The sequence below is a fragment of the Thalassophryne amazonica genome, chromosome 9 (assembly GCF_902500255.1).
Source record: "Thalassophryne amazonica chromosome 9, fThaAma1.1, whole genome shotgun sequence".
In the NCBI taxonomy this organism is placed as follows: domain Eukaryota; kingdom Metazoa; phylum Chordata; class Actinopteri; order Batrachoidiformes; family Batrachoididae; genus Thalassophryne; species Thalassophryne amazonica.
Genome location: NC_047111.1, coordinates 68,262,640 through 68,273,158, shown reverse-complemented (window position 1 = coordinate 68,273,158; position 10,519 = coordinate 68,262,640). Strand labels below are relative to the sequence as shown.

Here is a 10,519-nt window from a genome sequence, read left to right as displayed (position 1 = left end):
TCCCGGACGGTCTTCTCCACGTCCCAGGTGAGGGTGGCCACGATAGTGGACTCCGGAAGGATGGGCTCCGGTGGATCCGACAGCACAGTTTTGACTTCGTCTTCGTGTACCCGGGACAAGGCATCCGATCTCTGGTTCTTGGTCCCAGGGCGATAGGTGATCCGGAAGTCAAAACGCCCGAAGAACAGTGACCAGCGGGCTTGCCTGGGGTTCAGCCGCTTGGCGGTCCTGATATACTCCAGGTTCCGATGGTCAGTGAAAACCGTGAATGGCACAGATGCTCCCTCCAACAGGTGTCTCCACTCCTCAAGAGCCTCTTTCACCGCAAGGAGTTCTCGATTGCCGACGTCATAGTTCCGTTCAGCCGGGGTCAACCTGCGAGAAAAGTAGGCACACGGGTGAAGAACCTTATCGGTCTCTCCGCTCTGGGATAGCACGGCTCCTATCCCTGAGTCAGAGGCGTCCACTTCAACCACAAACTGGCGGCTAGGGTCGGGCTGCACCAAAACTGGCGCAGTAGAGAACCGTCGTTTCAACTCCTTGAACGCGGCTTCGCACCGATCCGACCAGGTGAAGGGGACTTTTGGAGAGGTCAGGGCTGTCAGGGGGCTAACTACCTGACTGTAGCCCTTAATGAACCTCCTATAGAAATTTGCGAAGCCGAGGAACTGTTGCAGCTTCCTACGGCTTGTTGGTTGGGGCCAATCTCTCACCGCCGCAAGCTTGGCCGGATCAGGGGCGACGGAGTTAGAGGAGATGATAAACCCCAGGAAGGACAAAGAAGCGCGGTGAAACTCGCACTTCTCACCCTTCACAAACAACCGGTTCTCCAACAACCGCTGCAGAACCTGACGTACATGCTGGACATGAGTCTCAGGATCTGAAGAAAAGATGAGTATATCGTCCAGATATACGAAGACGAATCGGTGCAGGAAGTCCCGTTAGACGTCGTTAACCAAAGCTTGGAACGTCGCGGGGCGTTGGTGAGGCCGAACGGCATGACCAGGTACTCAAAACGACCTAATGGGGTGTTAAATGCCGTCTTCCACTCGTCTCCCTTCCGGATCCGAACCAGGTGATACGCATTCCTAAGGTCCAAATTGGTAAAGATTTTGGCTCCATGCAGGGGGGTGAACACGGAATCTAACAACGACAACGGGTATCGGTTGCGAACCGTAATCTCATTCAGCCCCCTGTAATCAATGCATGGACGGAGTCCGCCATCTTTCTTGCCCACAAAAAAGAAACCTGCACCCATTGGGGAGGTGGAGTTCCGGATCAGCCCGGCAGCTAAAGAGTCCCGGATGTAGGTCTCCATTGATTCGTGCTCAGGACGTGAGAGATTGTACAGCCTGCTGGACGGGAACTCCACGCCCGGAATCAAATCAATGGCACAATCATAAGGATGGTGCGGGGGGAGGGTGAGTGCCAGATCTTTGCTGAAGACGTCAGCAAGATCGTGGTACTCAACCGGCACCGCCGTCAGATTGGGTGGGGCTTTGACCTCCTCCTTAGCCTGTAAACCGGGAGGAACCGAGGATCCTAAACACATCCGATGGCAGGTTTCGCTCCACTGAACCACCACCCCAGACGGCCAATCAATCCGGGAATTGTGTTTCAACATCCACGGGAAACCCAAAATCACGCGGGAGGTAGAGGGAGTCACAAAAAACTCGATCTCCTCCCGATGATTTCCGGACACCACCAGAGTTACAGGTTGTGTCTTGTGCGTGATTAAAGGAAGAAGGGTGCCATCTAGTGCCCGCACCTGCAATGGCGAAGGAAGCGCCACCAGAGGGAGCCTACCTCCCTTGCCCATCTGCTGTCCAGCAGATTCCCTTCTGACCCTGTGTCCACCAGTGCTGGGGCTTGAAGGGTTAAATCCCCGCTCAGGATTGTAACTGGGAGTCGTGTGGAAATATGTGTGTGTCCCACGTGAATGTCTTGGCCCACCCTTAGCCCAGTTTCTAGCGGCGGGCGTTTGTGTTTAACCGCTTGGGGCAGTCTCTCTGCATATGCTCACTTGAACCGCAGATAAAGCACTCCCCGCGGGCCAGCCTCCTCTGTCTGTTAGGTGGTCTAAATGTGGCCCTGCTCGTGTCCATAGCTTCGTCAGCAGGGGGAGCTGTAGCCACACGGAGCATTGAGGCTGTGGAGCGTGGGGAGGGCGGAACCTTTTCGAACCCAGAAGGGAGAGGGACGGCGCGTGCCCGGCCACGTCCTTCGTCTCGCTCCCGACGGCGTTCCTCCAACCGATTGTCTAACCGTATAACGAGATCGATAAGCCAATCTAAATGATGATGAAGTGTAGATGGGTGACAGCTGTCAAGAGATAATGAGTGACAGCTGTCACCCCCGGCTGTGTCCGTGGCGGCAGCGCCCTCTCGTGCCTGAAGCCCGCACTTCAGGCATGGCGCCCTCTGGTGGTGGGCCAGCAGTACCTCCTCTTCTGGCGGCCCACACAACAGCCACATATAGACAAACAAACACATTCACCCCCGCATTCATACCCACAGACAATTAAAGTTTCCAATCCACCTAACCTGTGTGTCTTTGGATGTGGGAGGAAGCCGGAGCACCTGGAGAGAACCCACGCAAGCATGGGGAGAACACGCAAACTCCACACAGAAAGGCCATGACCTTCTTGCTGTGAGGCAACAGTGCTAACCACTAAGCCACAGTGCTGCCCTGCTTGAAAACAATGGCCCTCAAAAAAAGATTAGAAAGGATTTGCATATTCCTGCCTCTGTAGTGCATAATATCATTACAAGTTTGAAGGAAACTGGAGGAATTTCAGTGGAAAAGGGCAAGGGCACAAGCCTTAACCAAACACCCATGATCTCTGATTCCTCAAATGGCACTAGATCAATAACCATTATTCATCAATACCTGATATAACCATATGGGGAAGGGATTATTTTGGGAAACCTTTGTCAAGTACTACAAAATAGAATTGCATTCACAAATACCACTTAAAGCTCTATTGTACAAAAATAAGCCTTATGTTAACCTTGTCCACAAGCAGTGTTGATGTCTCTGGGCTCTGAGACATCTGGGTTGAGCCAGTGTACAGTGAAAGTTTGAATTGTGGTTAGATAAATCAGTATTCCAGATTTTTAATTTTTAATTTTTTTTTTTTCTTTTTCAAGAAATGAACACCATGTGCTCCTGACCAAACACAAAAAGGACCATCCAGACCTATATCAGCAACAAGTCCAAAAGCCAGGGTCTATCATGGTATGGGATTATGTCAGCACCCTTTGCAAAGGTAATTTACACTTTTGTAATGTAGCATTAATGTAGAATAGGACATAAATTTTAGAGCAATATATGCTGGCTTTTTCAGGTAGGTCCATGAGTTTTTCAACAAGACAATGCAAACTGCATTCTGCACACATTACAAAGGCATGGCTGTGGAATAATAAGGTATGGCTACAGGATTTATCTGCAGTCCTGACCGGTCCCCAATAGAGAATGTGTGGAGAATTATGAAATGAAAAATGCAACAGAGATGACCTCGAACTGCTCCACACCTGAAAAACTGTTTGCAGGCAGAATGGGACAAAATAACACCTGAAACACTTAATCACTTGGTATCCTCAATGCCAAAAATGTATTTTAAGGAATGGCAACATTACAAATTGGTAAATGTTTTAGTGTTCCAACTTCTTTTGTAATGTGTTGCAGGACTCAAATGCAGGAATAGATGTATATTAAAAAATGAAGTCAAGTTGACCAGACAAAATATGTCATACATTCTGCAATGAAATTGAATTCATTCATTCATTCACTTTCTGACACCCGGGCCCACGTCATTGTGGTAGCAGACCAAGCACCTCATCCTACACTTCTCTATCCTCAGCCACGTCCTCTAACTCTTCCTGGGTGATGCCAAAATGTTCCCAAGCCAGCTGGGAAATATAATCCCTCCACTGTGTCCTGGGTCTTCCCCGGGGTCTCCTCTCAGATATACGTGCCTGGAAGACCTTCCCATGGAGATGACCGGGAGCATCCTCACCAGATGTTCAAACCACCTCAGCTGGCTCCTTTCAATGCAAAGGAGCAGTGGCTCTACTCCGAGTGAGCTTCTCACCCTTTCTCTGAGTTTAAGCCAAGATATTTCATATCCACTGCTTGCATCCATAGCATTGTTCTTTTGGTCATTACCCAAAGTTAATGACCATAGGTGAGGACTGGAGAGTAAAGTGACTGGTAAATCGAGAGCCTCGCCTTGTGGCTCAGCTATTTCTTTACATTGATGGTTTGGTACAGCACCTGCAGGACCTCAGACACATCTCCAGGTCGTCTGACAATCTCACCCTCCATCTTATCCCCACTCGTAGTCAAGATCCTGAGATATTTCATCTCCACTTGGGGCAATAACTTTCTCCTGACTCATAGCAGACAATCCACCCTTTTCTGACACAGGGTCATCATCTCAGATTTGAAGTAGACCTCAAAGTAAATGTAAATATCACTTTTTATTTGTTTGTTATTTTGCCAAAAATGAAGTTTTTGCAAGATATGTTAGTCGGTATGTTTGTAATCACTGCATTTTTCACCTTTAGGTCGCTCTACAGCACGCAGTTTACATTACAGACTCTTTCTTGCAAGTTCACATATACTGTATGTGTCCTAGGAAGATACCTTTCTGCACACAAAAGGGTCAAGGTGAAAGGTCAAAGTCACAGGAAGGTGAAATACTAAATTCAACAAAACAACTTTGCTGGTTGCAATTTTTGAAAATTTTCCTCCAAATTTGGCATGAATATAGTGATTGGCCTTGCCCATAAGCCATTACCTGGGATAAGTGATCGATCTTGACTTTCAGGGTTTACCTTGAGATAAAAAGTGACCTAAATTAGGTCAAATTTCATATTTGATTAAAACATGTCATGTAATACACCAAAGTAAAGGGCTTGATAAAAGGATCCAGAATATATCAAAAGTTCTAAGTTATGACATCATGTGGTGATGTCGTGATATAAAAAACTGCAAAATTACATTTTTCATTTATTTTTTAAGGGTGTGAAAAAGTGTGCAAACCATCACTGCAGACTCTTTTAAGTTTACATGTAGGAATCCTATGGAGATATATTTCAGCACACAATAGGGTCAAGGCCAAAGGTCAAGGTCACAGAAAGGTCAAACCCAAAAATCACCCCCCCCCCCCCCCCCCCCCCCAAAAAAAAAAAAAAAACTTTGCTGGTCACAATTTGTGCTTTTTTGCCTCCAAATTTGGCATGAAATATAGTGAATGGCCTTGCCCACCAGTCCCTCTTCATGGGGGTCGTTCCTCATGGTAGTCTCTCTTGTTCACCTTTTGGCAAGTTACCGGTCACCCACAGTTTTCATTTTACATTTTACATATAGTCCCATTCTCATTTGGAGTTGTCATCATGATCAGAAAAATAATAATAGCAATAAATTTAGAAAAGTATGACAGCGATCCATTAGTAACCGTATCCTTCAATTCTTACAAAGTCATCCCTCAAAATATCCTGAAAACACAAGTGAATGTTTTGCAACAACAGATTTTCCATGAAAACAAGGTCTTTAAAAAACCTGCAGCTGCTTGAACAATTTGCAGGTAAACTGCAACCCTGCCAACATTATTTCGACTTTTTATGACTTTGATAGACCCAGTTACTAATTAAATAATTTTAAACATCATTGTACAACTGCAAGATGCAGTTAATTAAGGGGGAAAAAAACAAAGAACACAAATGTTCACTTGTCCTGCAGAAAAGCTCTAACCTGCTGTTTTTCAGGGAAAACGCATCATTTCCTTTGAGAGGGATTAATGAAAAACTGCTGAAGACCCCAGTGTTCTAAATCTGTAAATAGATATACTCATAACTGTGGTAAACATGCAAAACCAGCATACATATTGCACGCATTTGAAGTTTTAATGGAAACATCTGAAAGATATCAATAATTACGCCAAAAGGGATCTGTGTTCTGAATTTAATGAACTCAGTTGAAGCACAAATGAAAAACAAGTCTGCCTGCAAAATAAAGTGTTCATATTTTCATTCCATGTGAAATTCTTTTGTTTCACAGGTCAAGGTATTACGGTACATGATTTAATTACTTTGTCAGTAAAGGAGCTAATTTCCCTGTAGTGTACGTATGCACCAACACGACAACGGAATTATCAAGATTTGCTGATGTCCACGTGAAGCTGGCTTCGGTATTTCACAGGAGGTTGTTTTTGGCATTTTTGTCTTTTGCTTTGAGTCAGACACATGAGCTTTCCTTGTAAGGACAGAATGCCTTCATTCAGGAAGGTTGCGTGCTTCGGGAGTGTGTGTATTTTTGTGTTACAGTTGCAGCAATGAACTGCAAAAACTGATTATAAAAAAAATGGCAGTGGATTGGCAGTGAATTTCAGTGTGGAATAGTTGGTTTTTGATGAAGTCACATCAAAGTTAACATGAACGCATGTTAGGGCCTCTTCACACATAGTACGAATCACTGTCGAGCTGGATGTGAAATCTTCTAAGTGCCCATGACTATGGAGTAGCAAACAGCAACACACATGGTCTGCATACGTATACGTGCGTGTGCGCGTGTGTCATGTCCCCCACCCCGAAACACGTGGCATATGTGTGGTTCACGCTCCCCACACTTGCATAAAATACTGATATATATGCTGCACAGACATGATCACGTGGGGGCCAGACAGGCAGGTCAGAGCGCACACAGCACAGCGATGTGCCTGTTAGCTGCTGACCAGAGACTCACTGACAGCTCATAGAACACAGAAACACAGTGACACGTTGGTGTGTGTGCTGACCTGACAGGGGGTGTGTCCGCCCATAGGAGCGGCTGTGGAGATCTCTGGTTCTGGACATCCTGGCTGGTGAACATACCATGTTTGGGCAGACATGAACTAACAACTGCCCACTGTGACGCGCACACGCCTGCTTGCTGTCCTCACGTGGACATACATAAAAAAATATATAACTGTTGCTGTTGTGCACATTGACAGGCTACCCCAGGTGAAACCAACCGTCAGATCATAACACGTAGCAGGCGATCTGAATGTCACATCACCCACGTGAGCTCTGTTCCACATGACCGGTGTCTGTCCTGCGGCGCACCGTCCACAAGACATGCGCGTGGGGCTGGCTGGACACGCTGCCAGCAGATGTGGACATGATAAGAGCGCCTGCTTCGTCAATCATGTCATTTCATGACTGTACATCTCTGACCATGGGTCATCTACAGAGGAACAGATGGATCATACTTGTATTGCCCGCTTGATAAGAGGGATTCAATAAAATGCAGTGTTTTTATATGGTGTGTGGTTTTATTTTTTCTTAAATATGACCATGTCCTTCTTGATATCAGGCATTTTCCCGCACCTTTTACAGGACAGTGATGGTAGCTCAGTGGTAAAGTTTCTAGCTGGCAATTAGAACTTTTGGAAATTACAGGTTCAAATCCCATGGGTGGCATGTATTTTTTATTTTTTTATTTTCACAGCAGCTGTGCGATGTGGTTACACATCACGCAGCTGCTTACACTGTTTTCCCACATGCACCAAACCACTGCAGAGGCATCGTTCATGCTTGATGCTTGATGTTTTCGTGGTTCGCTCATATGAGGTGTTCCGCCGTGATTTGTCTTGATTTGTACTTATTGGTACTATGTGTGAAGGGGCCCTTAATGTGTGAAAGAGTACGACAGTCGTCATAAAAATTACATGCGCTTTGGGATGTAAATGTGATGTGCGCCAAGTGGAAGATGAGTGCACAAAAAGTAAGTTGCCAGATGCCCTTCCTGACACAACTCCACATTACGTGGCATGGTTTCAAATCTCGCAAAATTTCAGAGTTCGCCACTCTGCGAGATGTCAATAACATTGAGAAATGCATTGAGATGCTCAGATAACAATGCAGTTTAACAGCTGCACATGTGCAACAGCATTAACATCAAAACATAAAACTGTTTGTATAGTGTACCTAAAACTCTCGTAAATATATTATCTGGGTTTTTAGACGTCGTTTATTGTGTTTGTTTTATGTAAAAATGCGAGAAGCTCAGGTTGTTCCTCTGTTATATTCAATGGGAATCGCTGTGAGCTGCGATCGTTTCCTGTTCATGTCATTCTGAGGGAAAGTGAAGTTTGCTCTTTAACATCCTGCTTATTGTCCTTTACAACACTGTTTGTGCAGTTTGTTCCACAGTAATATGTAAGATGTCTGAAGTTCGGTTCAGACATGGGAATTTGTTAATGAAGTTCCACACAGGTTAAACATAGCAGACATGTAATATTTGGAATATTTCTTTTAGCAAGTTTTCAGGGGTCTCATGCATGCAGTCTCTGATAAATGTGATGAAAGGCATAAAAAATGACATTTTGGTAGTATAATGTTCATTTGCAATTGTTGACATGTGGTTTCTTTATGTTGTTTAGACTGCAGCGACTCTCTGGTGTGCAAGGGATTATGGGATATCTCAATAGGGCGAATGGGCAGGGGTGGCCTTGAACCAGGAAGTCTTTCGCTGCAGAAATAAGCACGCTAACTGCTTGGGCAACACCTCATTTAATTTGCATGTTATAGCATCATTCGTGGTAATAAGCAGACATCCTCTTAGCTTTTAATACCCACACCCAAGCCACCGGATGTAAGAAGCACCACCCAGTACATAAAAATATGCCTTAATTTCACACAAGGACCAAGGTCTGCTAGCCTTAGCTTGCCTGTTAGCCTTAGCTTGCTTGGTAACTATGGGCTGGGGGAGTCCTCCGGTTTCATATGCCGGTCTCACCCATGCTCTTCCTCTTTACCCATTTATGGTTTGGCTGGGAGTTAGGTGCAGTTATGTTCTGTGAAGATGGCAACATGTGGAGCCGCACGCTATTCAGAAAAGATGGGTGATGTCATTGAGTGTTTGTCCAGTATACATATACAGTCTATGGGAGCTAATAACTCTGAGCAGGACGCTATTATTCTTGTCCAACTACCTGTCTGTGAAGACTGTCTGAGAAACAACATCAAGTTAATTTGAAAATTACTCACTCCCTTACTTTTTTTTGGGGGGGGGGGCTTATGTTTTTTTGTTTGAGCCCCAGTAAGTGATCCAAAGATCTGACACAGATATTGATCTAATGGGAACATTCTTTGTCCTCATCATAACAGGTTAGACTTTACACACTAACAGACTTAAAACTAAAAACACTACTGCAAACAAATAATGTTACATAAAGCCTTTAAAAGGAAGAAAAAAGTGATGATGGCAAAGGAAAAATATGCTTAATGTTAGTCATTATGATGAGTTGCGTATCACAAATTGATAGAGTGCAAGGCAAATGCTTTCTGAGATGGAAAAGTTGAATTTACTGCTGTGCGGAGCAGTTTCTGTGTGAAAATAATTAAATAACTGAGCACCTGGCTTTGTCTGTCACAAGAGGTTTTTTTTTTTTTTTTTTTTGGCACAAATCACATCCAAAAACTGTGTAGGGATGTAAAAGAACTGCATTTCTATAACACTTTTCCATCTGATGTAGACCCCAAAAGCATTTTACAGTGATGCCTCACATTCACTCATTCATGCACACACTCACATGCTGATCTACAGGAGCAACTTGGGTATTAAGGACCTTGCCCATGAGACCTTAGTGTTTAATTGGGAATCAAACCACAGAGCCTCTGGTCACAAGCCAGCATCTCCCAGGAGACCAATGATGATCATCATCAAGAAAATATCAAGCATCATCTCCAGCAAGTTTTTTTTACAAACAATAATGCCATTCTCCATTCAAATTGTTGCTCAGTTCTGAGCAAATCATGAGTACAAATCTGCTTAAAGGATTAGCAGCAAGGAACAGCAAAAACATCTGCTTATTGTTTTCTGTGCTGGCAGTATGCTGGTGAGATCCAGGCTACAGAACCACTGGTGGGTTTGACCCAAGCTCAGAGGACCCTGATAGTGGAGGCCATGGACCAGGGTAGCCCGGCCCAGTCTGCACAGGTGGTGATCTACGTGAAGGAGGTAGAGTATAATGGCATCCATTTCTCTCGGAATGCGAGGGATGTCAGCATACAGGAGAACGCCACCAAAGGTCTGTCATTCACACAGAATCAGATCATTTATGTCTTTTCTGTCATACAGAAATTGAATGCTTTCTGCCTCGTTCTTGAAATTCAGGCACAGCTGTAGTCCAAGCTCAGGCCCAACATCCAGATGGCACACGGAAGGGTATCAGCTAGAGTCTGTTCAGTGACAACAGGAAGCACGCCTTCAGCATCAGCTCCTCAGCAGGTAAAGCTCATGATTAAAAACTAAACCAAAACTATCACCTTTTCAAAGAGATCAAGTCAGCATTGACATGGACATTCCTAAAGGGATGAGCATTAAACTAAACCAGTATCGGCAAACCAAATCATGATCAGCAAATCAGCAAATCATGAGTACAAATCTGCTTAAAGGATCAATAACAGCAAATGCACCTGCTTATTGTTTTCTGCACTGGTAGTATGTTTTCCAAAGTCACAACGCTCTCTGC

General features: G+C 44.8%; 1 long non-coding RNA gene across 1 annotated transcript; it reads left to right on the top strand.

Moving 5' to 3' along the window:
- Positions 1 to 9,978: 9,978 nt before the first annotated feature.
- Positions 9,979 to 10,246, top strand: LOC117517886. Its single transcript, XR_004562878.1, has 2 exons — positions 9,979 to 10,075; positions 10,162 to 10,246. It is a non-coding gene; the product is annotated as an uncharacterized LOC117517886 (long non-coding RNA).
- Positions 10,247 to 10,519: the final 273 nt, after the last annotated feature.